Source organism: Eulemur rufifrons, chromosome 10 (assembly GCF_041146395.1).
Source record: "Eulemur rufifrons isolate Redbay chromosome 10, OSU_ERuf_1, whole genome shotgun sequence".
NCBI classification, from domain to species: domain Eukaryota; kingdom Metazoa; phylum Chordata; class Mammalia; order Primates; family Lemuridae; genus Eulemur; species Eulemur rufifrons.
In genome coordinates this window covers 33,722,184-33,740,092 of record NC_090992.1, presented here as the reverse complement: position 1 = coordinate 33,740,092, position 17,909 = coordinate 33,722,184, and the positions used below count along the sequence as shown (strand labels likewise).

Here is a 17,909-nt window from a genome sequence, read left to right as displayed (position 1 = left end):
GATAAATTGAACTTTATCAAAATTAAAAACTCTTGTGCTTCCAATGACACCATCAAGAAAGTAAAAAGACAACTTACCAGATGGGAGAAAATATTTGCAAATCATATATCTGATAAGGGACTTGTATACATAATATATAAAATAATTCTTACAACTCAACAACAAAAAGAAAAATAACCCAATTTAAAAATGGGCAAAGGATTTAAATAAACCTTTTTTTTAAAAAAAAAGATACACAAATGGCCAATGAACACATGAAAAGATGCTCAAAAATGATTAGTCACTAGGGAAATGCAAATCAAAACCACATGGTATCACTTCATACCCATTAGGTTAGCTAAAATTAAAAAAAAACAATAGCAAGTGTTGACAAGGATGTGGAGAAATCAGAACCCTCATACAATGCTGGTGGGAATGGAAAATGGTATAGCCACTTTGGAAAACAGATTGGTAGTTTCTTAAAAACATAGTTACTATATGATCCGGCAATTCTACCCCTAGGTATATGCTCAAGAAAAATGAAAATATATGTTCACAAATAACCTGGGACATAAATGTTCATAGCAGCATTATTTGTAATAGCCCTAAAGTAGAAACAACCTAAATGTTCACCAATTGATAAATGAAGAAAAAAATGTGATACAGCCATACAATGGTATATTATTTGACCATAAAAAGGAATGAAATATTACAAGCTACAACATGGATGAGCCTTAAAAACTATGCTAAGTGAAAGAAATCAGTCACAAAAGACCTCATATTGTATGATTCCATTTATATGAAATGTCCAGAATAGGTAAATATATACAGACAGAAAGTAGATTAATTACCTAGGGTTAGGGACAATGACTGTAAATGGGGAGGAGGTTCCTCTTTGGAGTACTGAAAATGTTCTCAAATTAGATTATTGTTCTGGTGGCACAACTTTGTCAATAAACTAAAACTCATTGAATTATATATTTTAAATATATGGCATTTAAATTTTAGCTTATGTAAATTATATCTCAATAAAGCTGTTATTAAAAAAGCATATTGAACTCTGGAATTAACGAGAAGTAGTATGCACGCAACACTGATGCCTGGGTGCAGAATGTTGAGCCAAGTCAACCTGACTACCTAAACGGCAGGCAAAAAACGTAGGGGCTTTCAGTGGTCAGTATAATGGTCTTCTTTGAAATCCCTATAAAAGTTGTGGCTCTTCTTACTTTAGGGAATGGGGAGGAAGGACATGAATCTGTTGATTTAAGCTCTGAGCCTTCTCCCTTGTGATACATACCCTCACAAAAATTTGCCTCAAACCACAAATGAGGACCTTCTGTTCTGGAGGGAAAAGAATAACAAATTGAGATGCTAAGGCCTGGAGAGCATCCTGAGCAAGTAGTTGATAAGCTTCTTGAAGTCAGGGGCTTTTTTCATCTTTGCCTCCCCAAGCAGGGCCAGGCCTAGAACGGCATTGGAAAAAGGGAAAGAAAGGCCTCAAGTCCCAGGGACCAGAGAATTTCTGAACGCACCAAAGCCCTTTGGACAGGACGTGATGGAGCAAGCGGCAGAAGAAAACTGCTCAGGGTCTACCCGGCACGTTCTTCGTGCAGCAGGCCCCGAAACTGTTTCTCAAACTTGAAAACGTGAGATACACACGCCCCACACACGCCTTGGGTCTGGGTCCCTCGGAGTAAGAAGCATTGCTAAGAATTTACGAAATCCTGTTAATGAGTTAAAGAAATGTTTTTAATGATTAAAACTAAAACTCAAGTCACTTTGTGAATAACGATGTAAATCAACTACAAACGCAAAGGGGGGCTTTGAAAGTGTGCAGCACCATTGGGTTATGAGATAAAAACCAAGTGATCCTAAATATGCTTTAATTACATTTTTTAAAGAATGTCACTGAAAACAACATATTGGGAAAACAATGTGGCAGACCACACTGCGTGAAGGGCAAGGCACGCTGGCCGAGATGGAAGTCCACGCCTCGGATCTCCCCGACGGACCCGACCGTGGGCATCTTTCCGAGCTTCGGGTCCCTCCTCTGTGACATGGGACCATTTCTGGGCCGCCTCCCAGCGGTGGTTGTGAGGAGCAAAGGAGACCAGGTGGCTGGTGCGGGGCGCCGAGTGGGCGCTGGACAAACGTGGCCCCCGCCGCGGGCCCCACAGCGTGCGCTGGCCGCCCGGGCCGCTCCGCCCCCGCCCCCGCCGCGCGCCCGCCCCCGGCCCCGGCCCGGCTGGGCCTCGGGCAGGCGGGGCCCACCGCACTCGGAGCCCGAGCCCGAGCCCGAGCCGGAGCTGCCGCCTGGGGCGCTCGGGTCGGCTGCCGCGACACCGGAGAGGGGCGCCACGCCGCCGCCGCCGCAGGTCAGAGTCCGGGTGCCCGGCGGCGCCCGGGAACACGCGGCCGGCGGGTCTGGGGGACGCGCAAGGAAGGGGTGCGCCGAGGGGTCGGGGCTGAGGAGGGTCCGGGCGAGGGCTGGGGGCACGGTCAGAGGGGACGATGACCGACGGGTCGCGGGCTGAGAACCGTGGTGAAGGGGTTTCAGCTGAGGGGTCCCGGGCTGAGGAGGGGGGATGGTCCGAGAGGACCGGGACTAGCAGGTGGCGCAGGTGACAGGGTTGAGGGGGTCCGGGGTTGAGGGCCCTCGGGCCGAGGTTGGCGTCCTGCGTAGAGCAGACCCGCGGTGGAGGGCACGGGCAGCACGCGAGGCACGGGGAGGGAGAACCGCGGACGGTCCCAGCACGAGGAGACACCAGCCCGTGAGTCCGGGCTTCCAGGATGGGCCCCCTCGTGAAAGCTCGAGGTGGGTGGGGACCCGAGCAGACTGGGACCTTCGCGTCCCCGGCGGAGGTGCGCACGCGTCAGGAGTTGCTCGAGGGGAATTTGGGGGCAGGGTGTCCGGGCTAAGGAGAAGCGCAGATCCCGCGCGTGTCCGCCCCGCGGCCTCGCAGTCCCCCTGCTAAGGAGGTCTCATTCGGTCTCCAGAACTCAGGCGGCGACCGCTGTGTGTGCTCCGTGGTGACAGTTCAGCGAGGGGAGCACTTGCGGCCAGCTAGCCTTGGTGCCCTAAAGCGCTGTGCTGTCCCCGAGCCCGGGGGGCGGGGGACCGGTTCGGGGGCTGGGTTCCTCCTCACGCCCAGGTGTCAGGAAAGGCAAAGGCCCTGCTTTGCGGGCCCCGTCTAGGGCCAGGCGCGCAGCTCTCCTCCATGTAGTCTAACTCATGGAGGTAGAGGTAGCAGGTGAACAGACATCTGCGGTCCCTCAGTGTTGGGGGTGGAAGGTGGGTGTGCAGTTGTGGTACTTTATGCCGTGGTATTCGGGGAGGAGCCTAAGGTAAGGAGGCAGAAACTGGGAGTAACCAAACTGCTGCTTTTATATAAGGCCAGTTGGTAGGTAAAGAAGGGGCCTTTACCTCTGCTGGTGATCGGGAGGCTGCATTTCTAAATTCTTCTTGTTAACTCCCATTTCTTAGGTGAGTTGGCTCACTCTAATTGCATTTTGTTGAAATGTGTTGGTGGTATGTCCGAAGTTTGCAAGATTATGATCCTGTTATCCTTGTATCATTATTATTTCATGCTGCTCTTGTTTTATAACAAGAATCTAATTCACTTGGGTCTGAGGCTAACGGTTGAAAGAATAGTGTCAACTATTTTAGGGGAAATAAAGTTAAAAAATAGTCATGTGTCATGAAGAAACTAAAGTTTTACTTCTTTTTCTTTCAAGATTAGGGACAGAAAATAATTTGTGTAAATTATCGTTTGAATACAAAACCAGACAAAATGATGAGTTGAGTTGTCTTGATACCTATTGCTGGTAAAACTCTCGATTTTGATGTACATTATTTGAACATCATCAACTGTTTTTAATCATTCATGAAACAGACTGTTAACTGGACTTATTAAGAGAACAGTGAATAATTTACTCTTTAAAGGGACCTGGGCAAATCTTCCACAGATCTCAGGTGTTCTCTGGCAGTCTTCCTGTCTATGGCTAAGTGATCTATTGCTGACTGAATACAGAACCGACTGATGGTGCTAGATGATTTAGAAAATCTTTTTGGTGTAGGGACTGACATAGACATTCACTGTGGCTTCTCTCTTAAAGAAATACCTTCCACTCTTGAGAAAGTTTGGCAGAAAACACTCATACATGCTACCAGTGAGTTAGCATTTGAAGTGATATTTGAAAAGATGCTATTCGAGTTTTTAAATAATTTTTGTGTGGTATATGTTCAATCAGATTCACTAAGTGCGATGCCGTAATATTCATTTTAATATGCAAAACTTAAAAGCTAATGTCTTGTTAGCCAAAAAAGTGAAGTATGTTACAAAACCATCCATCTTTGTCTTTGGACTTTACACCATTTTCTCCTTTATTTAAATTATATGATATTTAATTTGTTGATTAATTATATCTTAAATTATATCTTAAACAGATCTTAGGATCAACGGGTGGCCATTTCAATCTTTTGCAACCCACTGGAAGGAAAAAAAATACTGATGATGCTTTTATTTTTAAATCAAAAACTCTTTTTCATGTTTAAAAGCTTGTGTCTAATTCTTACAATAACTGCTATAAAACCCTGGCATCGATGAAGTATAAAGTTTTGGAGAATTCCAGGCTGAAGACTTTTTAGACGCTGTTTTCTCATTCTTTTGCATTTAAAAGAATATAATTTCTTTTTTCAAATTAAAACTAAAATGTGCACCAACATCATATTCTTTATTGAACTTAAGAGAACTTTGAAAATATTTTGTGATTGCTATTTTTAATAATGAAATACAATATTTTCTTTGAAGGAACTAGTTTCCTTAATGTTCGTTTGTATGTATATTTCAGAACTACTTTTTAAAATATTCTAGATTAAATTTTTTAAAAATCACAATATTTCAAAATTCCTATGCATTAAAATTTATACAGGAGAAAAAGCGAGACTTCAGAAATATGAGTTGGAAATGGATTACTAGTCACAGCTAATTCTTTTTAATCAATAAGTATTAAATATAAATACTTATTTTCTCCCTTCTATAATTCTCTGAAAATAAGGAAGTTTGCCACTAGCCTTAATTATCAAGATAATTATGTGTGTGGAAGCTGTGTAAAAGGTGCTACTGTGAAAACGTATACAAGAATTAATAATACATTTCATTTAGTTTTCATATTATGAAATGGTTGTTAATAACAGGGGACTTTCATGAAGTAGGAAAAATATGTTAAAAATGATATTTTCCTAATACTTTATGCATTCTGGCCCATACTTTCACTTCTTCCATAGGATCTATATATGCCCAATGCATAGGACAGAAAATATTAATCTGATTTGTAGATATCTTTCTGCTGAATTCATTGTCACTTGAACCTGGAAATATAATAAGTGTCATTAGGTGTGGCAAATATACTGGAAGAAGTTTTTGGTCTCATAGGATTCCACTAAATAAATATCTAAGAGGATTTTCAAAAAATCACTAATCAAGAAAACTTGATTTAAGTCACTGGTCTGTAAGCATAAATATATGTGTCCCCCACCCCAGATTGTCAAGCTGAATTTCTAACTTGCTTTTCTTATTTTTCTTAGTAAATCTTTACATCAGCTATTTCTTTCTCTCTTAATGCCTAAAAAGCAACATGAAGGGCAGCGATATTAATTGCTTATAAAGGTCCTTTGAAACTGATCTAATTTGACTTTACAAAAGAACAGTAAGATCTGTGAATAACTATCTTGCAAGCGTAGACAGCCCTAGCGCATCATACTTTGGTTAATTTCATAGAATGGTACATCAAAAATTTTAATTTTTGATTATTTGAAATCTTCCTGGGGTTTCTTATTTGTGTTTTCTCACAATACAGTGGTAGATTGTGGGGAGTTATACAGTATATGTTTTACAGCTGTTATTTAATAGAAGGGTCATGTTTTAATTTTTATTTACCTAAAACACTTAAGTACGTTCTTGGAAGGAAATCTACTCAAATACAATAGGCCGTATTTTAGGGAAAACTTCTATAGATGTTAAGGTGACCTGTATCACTGATAAGAGTATATACGTTAATTATTTTAAAAAACTGGTTATATAGTCTTAATACTTCTCTTCAACAATAAATGCACATCAGTATTTTAATACTGAGTATATAATTCATAATATGAATATTTATATTTTTAACTGTTTCAATTTTTATAGCTGGGGCAAGTCACTTATCCTTTCTAACTCAATTTTCTCATTTGTGAAATGGGGAAAGTATTGCAGTGATTATTCCTTGCTTTTTTTTTTTTTTTTTTTTTGGTACAATTTTAACACTTTTTTAGCAAATCTGTGTATCCTAAATGGTATGACCTTGGTCCTAAATTTAATTGAGCTGGTCATCTAAAGAGAACTTTTGTGGATATCTATGTCATTGCTAACTCCTTTTACAAACGTTCACAGTTTACCCTACTACTAATTTTGAGATTATTGTTAAGAATGAAGATAATGCTTCTCACAAATGATCAGTTTATAAAATATTTCTGGGAATATTTAATTATTATTCAATGTAAAATTATATTTCTTATTCCTGGATGACTTTGGACAAACATCACTCTAATGTTTTATTCCAACTTTGTGAGTCCAATGTAGAGCCTCTTCTGTTAATACGGAACATCTGAGACGTCCAGAAGGCACAGATTGTGCTTTTATTTGATAAAGCTCTGTTCTTTACATATTTTTATGGCGTACTTGTGAGTACTTAATGTATGTTACCCAGGAGCAAGTTTGTTTTATGAGGCCTATGATCCATCAGATCAGAAGACACTTCAGTGTCAGAACCTAAAAGACTAAATAGTGACTTCTGCTTGTCCTTAAAATTGGGTCTCTTTCAACAAGGAAGAACCAAAAAATAGTGTTTCAGTGGCTTGAAAGGTTCATATTGCCACTTAATAACCCACCTGTTTAGTAGTAGGGAGCAATTGGAAAAGCATATAATTAACCACACACCATCCAAATAATAAATTTAAAATTCTTCATATGAATTGTTAAACAATACATCTTATTGTGAAGTATCTCCTATACTGAAAAGTAAGGGACTTGAAATGAGTATGTCAAACAGGAGGCCTATCCCAAGTGGGAGGTCTGAAAGAGATAGTAGCATGAGGTGAGAAGAGGCATTTGTGCCTGCTGTGGGAGGGCTAGGATTGTCAGGGAGGACCCCTCTGACCCTCTCCAGACCTGGTCTGCACGGAGGACTGGCAGACCGCTCTGCTTGCTGCAATGTGGAACAGCAAAACCCAAGTAGGGACTTAAAAGATGGGGAAGTGGAAGGCAAAGAAAGATTCAAGCTAGTGCTTGTAGGTGGGGTGAGTGTCCCTGTGTTCCCGTCAGTTTCCCCTGGAGTGGGGGGATCTGGGAGCCACGTTAACGCCCACTCTCTTAGTTTAACATCTGGGCTTTCTCAGAGTCATTGCTGTACCTTCAGCTTTTCCAGTGGCCAGGCCATTCCCCACTTGAAAATCTTTTGGGGGACAGAGTACAATGGATTTCTTTTCCCTATTGATATCTCTTAGATATAAAGGAAAGAAATGACATCATCAGTCCATGCAACTTGAATCCATTGAAATAGAGATTTTAAACCTTAGGATCAGGATTTAAACTAGATGGTATTAACAGTTTAGTTCAGTTTGATTCAGTGTCTGTTTAGGAAACATTTTTATTCCATTTTATCGATTTTAGAAAATAAATTCATGGCTAATTTTCACTGCTTCACACACACAAAAAAAAAAACCACTTTATTTTGTGGACTCATCTGGGAGAATTATGTGTGGGTAAGATGTATGGAGACAAATTATCTGACCTTCTGGGAAGAGTTCAGATTAGCATAAACATGGGGTGAGAAGTCCTTCACAGTTAGCCACAGATAAGAAGGCAGATATGAGGTAGGTAGAGAAATAGGGAAATACCCTGAGTAGGAGTGTAACAGATCTGTGTGTGTTCAGCTCCCACAATCAAAGGTTGCATGATTACTGTATATAGTCTTCAAATACAAGATTGGTTTCTAAAAATTTACCCTGTGCCTCGATGACATCATAGGATTTTAGAATAGCTTTAAATTCTAAAATTGCCACTTAGCTCTGTTACTCCCTGGCTCTATACTTTGCTTTAGGAGATAATCTAGGAAAGGGAGTGGAAAAGGTAACACCTTCATCCTGTATGTTTAAGGAATAAATTTTCCTTTATAGCCAGGGCAGTGGGAAAACATAACTGTCAGACTGCCTGAGTGCAGTGTTGAAGTTCTGGAAGGAATTTCTTAACCTTGACCCCACCCCTCTGGCTGTCATTCACCTCTAAAAATGCCTTTGTCATTTGAGGGTTTGGAGTCTACTTTTAAAATGCCAGTGTTCCTGGCAGGGTTAATTCGCTAAACCATTGTCAGCAAAAATGTGAAAGGTTAGTTCCTTGTTTTCTTGCTACCTGAAAACAAGGCCTTTAAGGAATAGAAAACATATTTGGAGTTTGAAAGAGGGGACCAGGAGAGGGAAAAATAAAATTAAGGTAATGCATGTCCCAATTGCCCCATAAGCCAGCCCCCGTGAAGCAAAATGTGAAAATAATCATTTGGAATAGCAGTGATAGGAAAAGATATATTCACCAACCATGCCTTTGTTTTTTCTCTTAAAAATCAAGACAAGTTGCAAATCTTCCTCCAACCATTTTTGACCTCAAAGAAAACAAACGGTTATTCTGAAATATCAATTTACCCAAGAAATGTTATCAAAGTTAAGACTTATGAGCTAGTAGTTGCTTAATGTAATAAAATATCTGAACATTACCTCTTTACTATGTCTTTTATTTTGTCTGTGATATTAGATAAATTATCGGATTTCTTCATGAATTAGCTCTTCCAGACTTTTGCAGTAGCTTCCTAATAGATTGAAATGAGAAGGACTTTTCAATCACTTCTGAAAATAATGTGCCAAAGAAATATAAATAATGCTTAATTTCTGGCAGATCTATAGATCATAAAATTTCATACATGTTTAATTTTTCTATTATTTTTGAAATAGTTATGGCAAGCAAATACATCTCCGTGACAAACAGAAACTTAGTAACCACCTCAAAAGCAAATTCATTAATTCTGTGAATCAGTTAATAGGTAGTATTTAGCAGTTAGGTATGAGCCACCCTCATGCCTGATGACTAAGCACATTGCTTCCTTGTCATTCACTTTTTACGTAGTCTTGCTAAAGTCTATGAATCTAAAACAGAGAATCCCAGAGTCTTCCCTTACTAAATGTTCTTGTCTGTCTGTTGATAATTACCTGTGTAAATAAGTTTTTGATTGCACACAGAAAAATACCTATATAAATTCTTTCTCTTGTTTTATATAGTGGATAAAGTTTGTAAAAGAAAACAAATATATGAGTAATATAAATATAAATGAAGTAGAAACTTAAAAAAATTATTTGCATATGTCAATATGATCCAGAAGAGTGAAGAGAATACCCAGGCATTTGGCAATGTAGAATTACTGTGTTTTCCTAAAGCATTTGGAACTGCTTAGAAACATCCTGATTTTATTTAAAGGCTGTATAATATATTTTTAAACTTTGCTTTCAGCAAGATTCAAATTTGTTGGCTTTTAGGACTAGAGCAGTTCAATGACTGCAAAATTATAGATTATCAGTTTCTTGAAGGCTGGTACCATCTGGGTTTTACTCATCTATCTCCAGCATATAGCACAGTGCTTAGTAGGCACTCAGTAAATGTTTTAAAAAGAATAAAGAAGTAGTCTAAGGCAATAGTTGTCGAAGTGTGTACCATCTGAGAACTTGTTAGAGATGGTAATTCTTCGACCCCACCCCAGACCTAGTAAGTCAGAAATTCTGGGGGTGCAGCCTAGCTATCTGTGTTTTAGGGATTCTGATGGGTTTGGGAACCCCTGGTCCAGGATGGTTCCTGCATCCCACCTGATAGCTTGGAGCCTATTTCTCAATGCACTTAGTTTGGATTATTTTTAGTAGGACTTACCCTTGCCTATAGTTAAGTTCTTTGCCATATTTCTCCCTAGTCATAGAACCTCCTGGGACTATCCTGTAAAATCACCCCCATTGGCTTGTCATTTTATTACTTAGAAAAGCTCAGTGTTGTCAATGAACTCGTGTCAGGAGAGTTTAGCTGGCTCACTTCTTTGACAGAGCCTCACTGGTTCTTTTTAGCTTAGAATTGTTGCTAGCAATTCTGAGTCTTCAATTCAAAGACTACAGCTTCAAAGGTTAGATTTTATAAAATCAATGAGGATGATCCAGCTCTATAGGACTGGTTCACGTTGAACAGATTTACAAGATACGGATTTGTGAACTTTAATTCCAGTTTAATAATAATAGAAAATATTCCCTTCCTAGTAAATTGGGTGACTAGGTTGATGATAGTTTTTAAAAAAAAAATTTTAATCCTATAAGTCAGGGATTGAAGAGATTTATACTCACATAATATATATCTGATATCACTATAATTTAGTTCAGGCTGCTTAGAAAGCAATTGGGCAATATTTTGCACACCGATGCTATTACCCCCACTTGTAGGACCTTTTTCCAAAGGGCTGGAGGATATAGGAAAAGCCATACACACAAAGACTTCTGTAAAAGCATTGTTAAAAGAACCTATATTTGGAAGTAACTTAAATATTCAACAATAGGGGAATGGTTAAGGAAATTATGGTATAATTGCTAGGTAGAATATTATATAATTATCAATGACAATTTAGAAAACTAGCAACTCTGAAAAATATTAAGTTAAAGTAGAATAAAAAATGCATATGCAGTATTGATTGCAACCTTATAAAAACACATGTACATGAAAAAGTTTAGAAGGGAATATTAAAAAAGGATAATAGTTATATTAAATTAAAAAGATATGGAGGAATTTGTTTGTTTTTATATTTTTCTATATTTTCCAAAGTTTAGCCAGTAATGTAAAATTACTTCTAAAATTAAAAATATAAATTTATAGTTTTTCTTCTTTTTAGTATGTCTATCACTCTGATCAGTAAAGATCCAGGCAAAGAGTAAATGAAGTATTGAGAATCTTCCAGCTATTTTATTCCTTTAAAGCCATTGAAATAAATGTTAGGTACTACATGAATTTTTTTCCATTATACTCAAATTTTATACATTTCATTTTATTTCATATATTGGATTTCCCTATACTCTTTACTTGACTAGTCTCTATTTGGGAGGGGAGAAAATCCCATCTGTGTTACAACCTCCTAATATTCTCAGCCATTCACAAAATTTTATTTTGTTAATTGCTTTGGGCCTGCAGTTTATTTGATCTTTAACATGCACTGGCAAATAGAGCTTGTAAAAAGTAGTTTCCAGAGTTGCTTTCTTTAAAAGCCCTCCTCTTTTAAATTTTTTTCTAAATTTTTTCTATTATATTCTTTTTTTCTAAAATTGAATGACCTCATGATAGAGTTATTTGGTTTTCCAGCTCCTGACAGAAATGTTGAACTTATAATCATAAATAACAGCGATGCAGGAGCATGCAAAGGTAAACTTCTGCTACAAATGGTCGTTAGGAAACCTTGATATAATTTGTGATAATAATTTAAAAAATAACAAGAGCTGTAAACTAGTAAGTGAGTAGAGGTTTCCCAAGATCCGTGTGAACATTGTAAAGTTATATATATTTATGTACATATACACACAGGCACGTGACGTGCACACATACACGAGTAATAGACTTTGAATTAATTCTTTTCTTCGTTTTTTCCTGTTGCATTGTTCTAGAAATCCCAAAGGGGAAAATTAAGTGGTTTTGCCTTTGACATAGGTTACATATTACATTTTTCTTGTCACTGTTTTTGGGATTTCTTTTGTGAAACTTGTATCATTTCCTAGAATAACCTTTATCTTAAAGTTTAAAAATCTTCTTAGGAATTTTATACCAGTGATATTAAATGTTTTTCTCTTATGTCTGTGTCCCCACTTTTGACGATTTAATCCTTAATATAGGCCAAGGTAAACTACAGCTAACAAAATTCAGTTTATAGATCTTAGAATTTGTTTGTTGGTAAGACAAACTTGATGTGATGGTACCTCAGAGAACAAATCTACTGAGACCGAAGCTCTTTTTTAAATGAAAATTGATTTATTCAATAAATATCTATTGAGTTCTTACTAAAATAGCCAAGAGCTATTTTAGATCAAGAGGATAAAGCAATGAACAGACAAATTCCATTCCTCCTAGAGTTTACAATTATTGTTATCTAGATTTAACAAGAACATTTTTCAGTGGGAGAGACGATGACTAAGAGGAGGTAACTTGGCCGGTGGCTTGTAACTAGACCACATTGCTGGGCACCGTGGGCTCAGGTGGAGCCCTCTGAGTCGGGTATGAGGTAGGGAAACAAAATCTGTGTCCTTGAATATTTTTCCTAGATCTCTTATTATCATATTATTTTAGTTTATACTGTATGTATTCGGTATTATATATTATATATAATGTATTTGTTGTATCAATTTATTTCTATCAGTTATTAACAAAGGAGGTAGGAACACATCCTTTGTTAATAAGGTATTACTATCCTTGAAAATCCAAATGACAAAATGATTATTCACTTTGCAGAAGTATTATTTATTTTATAATGCTCTCACAGTGGATTTATTTAAGTGGTTAATTATCCAAGTGGATTTAGTTTATAAATAAATAAATTTACAAAACATTGTTTACACCTAACAAAAATGTGAAGAAAGTTCCTTGAGACTATCCCATTAAGATAAAAAACTTTTTTCCTTCGGAAATAAAGTTGGATACTTTCTCATTAAAAGCCAGTTAAGAACTTTTATGTATTTAAAATATAATATTTGAGTAAAAGGAGACTCACATCCTGTTTTAAATGACCATCCTTTGATCACATTATTTATTATAGCTATTTCCAATTTCTGTATTCACAAATTGTCTACCATTTCAGTTCTGTTTTTAAATTGCCAGAAAGTACCTTTTTAACCACTTAGAAATAAATTCTGAACAACACGAGTTTTTTGCGAAAAAATGATAAAGTAAAATAAATTTTGAAGGAATCGATGTGAAGTTAAATAGAATTCTATTTACAGGGCTATGGAGCATTAGAGTACAACTCAATGCAGATAGAACCAAAACTTTCAAATTTTGCAAATTTCATCGGAGTTTATTTATTCCGTTCCACAAACTCCACAAACATTTACTAAATGACCATTTGCTTTTTAGCACTATATATCTTTACATGGAAAATAAAATCTGCCCTCCTGAAAATGTGGCCTTATAAATGGTGAGACTAGAGATTTTGTGTCTTGAGACTACACCACTCTGGGTAGATGAACCAGCATCTGGCACTGTGCAGGCAAATCACCACAGCTCAATAAAAGTTGAGAAAGTGGCTAAGCGAACACAGCATATTGGCATAGTTGTCTTTAGGCTGTTAATACAGTTCGTGCTGTGTATTTGACTGTGCCTGCTAGAACGATCTTTTTCCTAACAAAGCATGATATATACACACAATTAATTTGTTTTTATTGTGACCATTAAGTTTTAAATGTCAGGTTGATTTCCTTTATCATACAACATGTGTGTGAAATATTTACCCTGGCCACCAGCTTTTGAATTCAGAAAACACAAACTAATTTTAATCCTAGCCCAAATAAAGCATAATTAGGGGGCAGATCGACCCTGAAATGTAATCTAATGTTATTCCATAGTCTGTGTTACACATTGTATTTGCTGTCGTGTCTTATAATTTTTATGGACAGGTTCTGTGTACCAAACAAAATTGTTAGTTTCTAGAGGATAGGAATGTGTATTGTAGTTCTTCTCATTCTTCTTACCTCTCTGCACACTGCATACCTTCCCTGATTTACAGCCTATAGCATAGGGGCCTGGGTGCATTATAAGTACTTTATTAATACTTTTCACCTTGACTTTATTTTGAGAATAAGTGTGAGCTTTTTCAATATCACTTATATGGGATTCTCCACATTCTTAGGGAATTTCCTAAATTACTCTTTAAAAAGTTAATTTCTATTTTATGTAACATTTTTATGATATATAATGATATGAAATTAATGCCAGAAGAAATTTCCATTTTGCTATTTTAAAGCAGGTAAAATGGGATATGAAAGGGAAAAAAAATGTTAATTATAGACTCCAATTATGTTGGATCTTTTAGTTGTTCTGGTCAGAAGAACAGGTTTTTTAATGGCCTACGGGCCAGAGCACTGTTTCACATTCTTGTTTGGAGGCTTCCAATAGCAACTGCAACAAATTCTGCTTAGTACTAGAGCTGGAGAAAAGTTTATAATAATGCATAATACAAAATGTTATTCAGACTTACTACTCACGCATAAAATAAAACTGGTTCCCATCTTAAACTTCGTTAAGTGTGAGATACAACACTATCAAGTTTTGGCATATTCATTTGTTTATAATATATAATTTAATTGCTCGGCTATTTCATATATGAATCACAGGTATTATCATCATAGTTATTTAACAGTTAATCTCCTTTTACAAGATAGATAAGTGTTTATGAGCAACTTCAAATCAAAATACCAAAGAAACTGATTTACATATAAAAGCAAAGCAAATGGATGGGTCTTTTTTTATATGGCCTTGTGACATCTTCGGACACCCACTCTTCTTGGTAGGTCTTCATCTGTGGACATAGAACAAAGGTAGGAGTCTGTTCACTAAAGATCAGTGTGGGAACTTCGTCCCCTCCACCCCTGGGCGACCTGCCATTGTCCTCCTGCTCTCACACCTGTTCAGCTAGTAGGGCAAAGAAGTGCCCTACTAGACACAAGGAGACACTGCTCTTACCAAGAGGAGATGATAGGAGGACAGATAAAGAACTGAAACAGGTGTGAGGCTTTCTCTTATTGATCATCCAGACTTCAGTTTCCTTGATTTATTATTCCTTCATGTATTGCTGGACACAATGAATTGCACACCTGTTCGAGAAGGTTCCAGGCACAAAGGGGGATACCAAAGCTTCTGTAGCCAGGTGTCTATAATCTACATGAGTCAAAAAGGGGTAAAATTGAAATATTTAACCAAAAATTCACAGCAGGATATATGATTTAGGGCTGAGAGAAGTAAGGCAAAAAAACAAATGCAGAAATTCAGAGAAGTATAAGATCAGTATGGAGTGGGGAGTATAGGTAGGAAAAACCTTGTAGAGAAGGAGGGAATTGAACTAGACTTCAGAAAGTTCAGAGATGGACAGAGTAGGCTTATGAAAAATACTAAGAAATACATAGAAAAAGAAACAAGAATGGAATCAATGTATGTGATTCCGTTTGTATAAAATATCCACAGTAAGTCCGTAGCGATCAGAAGCAGATTAGTGGTCTCTAGAGGCTGAGGCAGAAGGAAAGGAGGGGATATGCCTGCTTGGTGGGCACAGGATTTCCTCTGGAGCTGATGGAAGTGTTTTGGAACTACATAGAGGTGGTGTTTGCACAGCCTTAAGAATGCACTAAATACCACTGGATTGTACCCTTTAAAATGGTTACTTTTATGTTCTGTGAATTTTACCTCAAATGTTTAAAAAAATGTTCTTGGCTTGAGATAGCTAAAAGAGGAAGGAGAAAAGGATTTCCATTATAAGGAAACAAAGCCTGGAATAGTGAGTAAGCACAGAGTTGGGGAAAACTTTGCAGATATTAACCAGTTTAAAGGGGAGAGTACAACCGAAGTCAGTAGTAAGAAATAGGATTTGAAGTGTAGATTTTAGGTCAGACGATAAAGGGTTTGGAATGCAGGAGAATTTGAGTGTGGGTTTTGTCCTATACGGAGTGGGGAGATTCGAGGTCTTATGAAGAGGAGTGAGATGATTGAATCAGAAGGTTGAGTTGGCAATAGTGTGCAGGGAAAGCGGTCAGGAAGCTGTTGCAGGAGGAGGGCTGGCAGGGATGAGGAGGAAGGGCAGACGTGGACCATGCTCTGAAGCAGCGAGTGCTGCTCAAAGTGTGGCCCGTGGCTTGATGCTGCTCCACACACTGTTAGTTACGGACCTTGCACAAGGTAAGTACAGATTTGAGGATAGACATTTAAAAGCTTTAATATTGTCATGACATTCAAGTGCATGGTTTTGCATTTTATAAAAGTATCCACAGTGGATTGAAAAGAAAAGAAAACTTCCTTTACCCCAGAGTTAGAGGCCCACTGCCCTAAAAGATGAATTGAGTAGACTTGGTGACTGAATACTGTAGGGCAGTCATCGTTTTTATGGCTCCCTTACCGTGTGACACCCCTTGTGCTAGACACTGAGACTGTAGCAGTAGGCAAGACGGACTGGCTCTTTCCCTGGTGGAGCCCACTGTCGCAGAGACAGTCCTTCTTCTTTGTCAAAGGATTTCTAGAAGTTAAGGGGAGGCATAGTTTGCTCAGTATAAAGAAAGAGTTCTAGTAACTACGCTGTCCAGCAGTGAGAAGGCTGCCTTGTGTGAAAGTGAGCACTTGGGCATTAGACATAGTAATACAGGACCTGAATCATCTGTCAAGAAGTCTCCTTTGATAGGAGAAACGAACGAGGTGACTCAAAGGTCCTGTCCAACCCTAAGGTGCTATAATTCCCTATTCTCTAATACTAACTTAAGAGAACATATTTCCCTCAATGTTAGCCATATTGGAACACCAATATCTACTAAGTTTCTGGGCATTTTCTTCAGTCCTTGTAATTACTTTTACCTAAATTTGCATGCAATTTTGATTTTAAACATGTCTGTGCAGTTAGTTCCACAATTCTTTTTAAAGCAAGTACTACTCTCTTATGCCTTCTCAGCCATTCATTTATTTCCAGTTTTAATATTTATAGTAAGTTCCTCTTTCGTGTGATATTTTTCACAAGTAATGTGAACTTCTGCAGAAGTGAATTACGTAAATCGCTGTCAGGCTGCTGATCTGTAAATCATTTGTTCTTGCTCCTGTGATGTCATGTTATCGTTGAACAAGATCTGGCGTGACTACCCATTTGGGGGTATCTTTGGGATGCCATTTTGTTGTGGGTGAAAGTTTAAATAACTTTCAACTTACTTGACTCAGTTATTACAAACGTCAAACAGTTACTGTCATTGTTTAGCAGCTAGTGTGGTCATATTTTAATTGTATTTCAGAGGATCTGGAGGACTTAGATTCCTGTAGGAGTGATAGCCTCACTATATTTGGGGGGGAATTCTAGAATGTTTTTAACACAAATAAGGGATATTATTTTCATAAGGATTATTTTAGTGCTTAAGGTATCAAGTGAAGAAAAATGTTAGCTGCAGAAGAAAAACTTGGTTTCACTTTAAGTCTGGTAGAATATTTTGTTAAAATAGCCACTTTTCATTGTATGTTATTAAAACGGCTTATACTTTTCATTAAAATATGTGTCAGAATTTTATATATGCCTAGAACAATGCCTGGTATATAGTGGGTACTCAATAAATATTTATTGAATATCGTTCCATGAAGGGGGGGGCAGTGGTAGACGAGACATTTCAAATGGAAGATGTGTATGAGCACAGGCACAGGAGTGACAGTGTGAATGTGGAGAAAAGCAAAGGTAGTTTCCTTAAGGTAGCATTTATGTGTCATTATCAATGGGAAAATTTGGGGGCTGAGTAATTTTGGTGGCTTATTAACTTCTTAATATTTAAAAAACCAATGACAACTCTTTCTCATGCTTATATCCAAAGTAAACAGCTGAGCTTAACCATGAAAGTTACCTGTGACTACTTCAGATTTCTGAGCCTCTTCTCTCTTTTCAATCTTCTTTCCTTCCTTCCTCCCTCCCTCTTTCCTCCTCTTTTCCCTTTCCTCTCAATTCTTGCCGTAGCTGTCTCTTATTCCCCCTTCCTCTGCCACTTCTTTTATTCCTTGTCTTTCCTATGTTCTGTCTCTTTTCCTTATTTCTCTGTCTCTCTTCGTCTCCCTCTA

At 37.8% G+C, this 17,909-nt stretch overlaps 1 protein-coding gene across 7 annotated transcripts in view; it reads left to right on the top strand.

Moving 5' to 3' along the window:
- The first annotated feature begins 1,782 nt into the window (after nt 1-1,782).
- Nucleotides 1,783-17,909, top strand: part of PPARG (peroxisome proliferator activated receptor gamma) — a 129,734-nt gene continuing 113,607 nt past the window's right edge. For 2 of the 7 annotated variants that reach the window (XM_069483964.1, XM_069483959.1), the window contains exon 1: nt 2,209-2,354. The gene's annotated coding sequence lies outside the window, so the exon portion shown is untranslated. Of the gene's footprint in view, nt 2,094-2,208; nt 2,355-2,387; nt 2,426-14,765; nt 14,849-17,909 lie in introns of those variants that run through there. The other 5 variants (XM_069483966.1, XM_069483967.1, XM_069483961.1 and 2 more) reach the window with 4 other exon arrangements.